The sequence below is a fragment of the Mus caroli genome, unplaced genomic scaffold, assembly GCF_978045245.1.
Source record: "Mus caroli unplaced genomic scaffold, Mus_caroli_1 scaffold_6, whole genome shotgun sequence".
NCBI classification, from domain to species: Eukaryota; Metazoa; Chordata; class Mammalia; order Rodentia; family Muridae; genus Mus; species Mus caroli.
In genome coordinates, this window is record NW_028227261.1 from 128,630,372 (window position 1) to 128,633,821 (window position 3,450).

General features: G+C 44.5%; 1 pseudogene; it reads left to right on the forward strand.

Moving 5' to 3' along the window:
- The first annotated feature begins 2,475 nt into the window (after window positions 1-2,475).
- LOC110293696 (SIN3-HDAC complex-associated factor pseudogene) lies at window positions 2,476-3,243 on the forward strand (annotated as a pseudogene).
- The last annotated feature ends 207 nt before the right edge of the window (window positions 3,244-3,450 follow it).

A 3,450-nucleotide genomic window follows, 5' to 3' on the forward strand; every position in this document is an offset into this window, starting at 1 on the left:
TTTGTCATCTGTGGAGGAAGCACTTGATAGGCACATTGACTATTTCAGCATTCTTAAGGATGAAATTAATTTTGTCCCTGTTTCCCAGTATAGTCTCCAGCCTTAGAATGCAGAAATTGTCAGTGTTTGGAACCACACTCACTCCTTTAAGGGGTAAGTTTTATGCTTTCATATATTTTCAAACTACTAATTAACAGATTTTATTCAAAAGTTCAACCCACCTTTAGTATTTCTTGTAAAACATGTCAACACATGATAGGCTCTTTTAGATTATCTTTGCCTAGAAAAGAATTTTCCTTCATTTTTGAAGAACAAGATCATTAGGTATAGCAGCATTGACTTGATTGTTTTTAACATTAATAATGTACCATTCTACTTTCATTTTCTCCAAAATGTTGGCTGAGAAAAGCATAGATAATCTCATACGGGGATCCAATGTGAAGGGTTGCCTTCTCTTGTTTCTTTCAGTTTGCTTCCATTTTCCTCTACCTGGACAATTTTCTCTGAGATCACAATCTACTTTGTGGTTTATTATAGTATGAAATATTTTTATGTTCCTAGCCATTTAAATGACGCTGCACTCTTCAATTACAGTTGTCTCTTGGACTTCCAGAAACAGGAGAGAATATAAAAGCCAGCAGAGGCTGAGAGTGAAGAGGGTAGTGAGAAAGGAAACAATAGAATGGGAGGAATGAGGAAGTAGTAGGAGAAAGTAGTAACAGTAGACAGAAGTAGGGTCCAGGAGGCAGGAGAGTAGAGTCAAAAACGAGGAAGATTGAGTAGGGCTAGAAAAAGAGTAGAGGAAAGATTTTTTTAAATCATTCTATTTATATACACCCCAAATGTTGACCTGCCTGGTCTCCCCTTGCAGAGTTTTCTCCCCTATCTCCTTCCCCTTTGACTCTGCAAGGTTGCTTTCCCCACCCACCCACACCTGTAACTCCTTACTTTGGAGCATCAAGTCTCTAGAGGATTCAATGCATCCTCTCTCACTGAGGCCAGACAGGGCAGCCCTTTGCCTGGGGTGGGGGAGAGCTCTCACTAGCCCTTGTATCCTCTTTGGTTGGTGGCTTGATGTCTGGGAGCTCCCAGTGGTCCAGGATGGTTGAGATTGTTAGGCTTCCTACGGAGTTGTCATCCCCTAGTACTTCAGTCCTTACCCTAATGCTTCCATAGAGGTCCCCAATCTCAATTCAATGCTTGGTTGTGAGTACCTGCATCTGTCTCAGTCAGGTACTGATAGAGTCTCTCAGAGTAGCTATGCTAGGCTCCTGTCTTCAAGCACAATAGCATTACTAATAGTGTCAGAGATTTGTGCCTCTTCCCCTCTATGGTATGGATCTCAAGTTGGGCTGGTCACTGGTCCGCCATTCCTTCGGGCTCTTGTTTATTTTTGTCCATGAATTTTCTTTAGACGGGAGCAATATTGTGTTGAGCACTTTGTAGGTGGGTTGGTGTCCCCATCCCTCCACTGGGGATCCTCTCTGACTACTAGAGGTGCTCTCTTCAGGTTCCTTAACCACACTGTTGGACATTTTGGCTAAGGTTGCCCATATTGAGTGCTGGGAGTCTCCCCTATCTTAGCTCTCTGGGACTTTCAGTGCATATAAGAGGCAGTTGAAAGAGATTTGGGCTAGCAGACTAAGAAGAAGAAGAAGTAGTTAGCAGAAACTGAGCTAAGTCAGAGAATATATTGTTAGGAGACAGAAAAAAAGAACCCACAAACAAAGTAGCTATATAAGTTTTTAGAGACAAAGAATTATAAAACAAAAAGAAACATTTTAACTTCTTGAAGGAGTTACAGAGACAAAGCATGGCGAGGAGACTGCAGGAATGACCATCCAGAGACTGCCCCACCTGAGAATCCATCCCAAATACAATCACCAAATCCAGACACTATTGTGGATGTCAACAAGTGCTTGCTGACAGGAGACTGATATGGCTGTCTCCTGAGAGGCTCTGCCAGTACCTGACAAATACATAAGTGAGTGCTCACAGTCATCCATTGGACTGAGCACCTGTTCTCCAATGAAAGTGCTAGAGAAAGTACCCAAGGAGCTGAAGGGGTTTGAAGTCCCATAGGAACAACAACAATATGAAACAATCAGTACCCCCAGAACTCCTAGGGACTAAACCATCAACCAAAGAGTACACATGGTGGGATTCATGACTCCAGTTGCATGTATAGCAGAGGATGGCCTAGTCGATCATCAGTGGGAGGAGAGACCCTTGGTCCTGTGAAGGCTCTATGCCCCAGTGTAGGGGAATGCCAGGGCCAGGAAGCAGGAGTGCGTGGGTTGCTCAGAGGGTAGTGGGGAGCGGGTTTTTGGAGGGGAAACAAGGAAAGGGGATAACATTTGAAATGTAAATAAAGAAAATACCGGAAAGCTATACCTCCGTCCGCAGTAGCAACTGAAGAACTGCTGGAGACAATCTTTCTGGACTCAGCGCTGGTGGAGGGACTGCTTGCAGGAGGTTGGCCTGGTGCAGTTTGCACCGTGGGGACACTGCTGCACGTGGAAGCTTTGAACCGGAAGAAAAGATGTTTGGTTTTCACAAGCCAAAGATGTACCGAAGTATAGAGGGCTGCTGTAGATGCAAAGCCAAGTCCTCCAGCTCCCAGTTCACGGACAGTAAATGTTACAAAAAGGACTTCCAGAGCTGTTTTGGGTTGCATGAGACTCGCTCAGGAGACATCTGTAATGCCTGTGTGCTGCTTGTGAAAAGTTGGAAGAAGTTGCCGGTAGGATCAAAAAAAAAAAAAAAAAACTGGAATCACGTGGTAGATGCAAGAGCAGGCCCTAGTCTAAAGACAACACTGAAACCAAAGAAAGTGAAAACTCTATCTGGAAACAGGATGAAAATCAACCAGATCAGCAAACTGCAGGAGGAATTTAAACGCCACAACTCTGATGCTCACAGCACCACCTCAAGTGCCTCTCCAGCTCAGTCTCCATGCTTCAGTAACCAGTCAGATGAGGACTCAGATACAGAGATGGCTTCCAGCTCTAATAGAACTCCGGTTTTTTCCTTCTTAGATCTTACCTACTGGAAAAGACAGAAAATATGTTGTGGGATCATCTATAAGGGCCGTTTTGGGGACATCCTCATCGACACTCATCTCTTCAAGCCTTGCTTCAGCAGTAAGAAAGCGGCTGCCGAGAAGTCCGAGGAGCAGGGGCCAGCGCCTCTGCCCATCTCCACTCAGGAGTGGTGACTGAGGTTCATTTAGAAGGGAGCAAAGAGCGTTTTAAACTTTGAGAAGACCACAAAACAAACTGACCCTCCTATTTTTAACTTGGATACCTGCTATTCTGCCAAAAGACATTTTCTAGAATAGTTTTTAATGGGTTACTGTCTGTGAGGAGCGGGTGTGGCGGCAGTCCCAAAGGTGCCAGGGACTGCAGCTAAGTCTTATGACTTGCACCTGACTTCCTCATATAAACCACA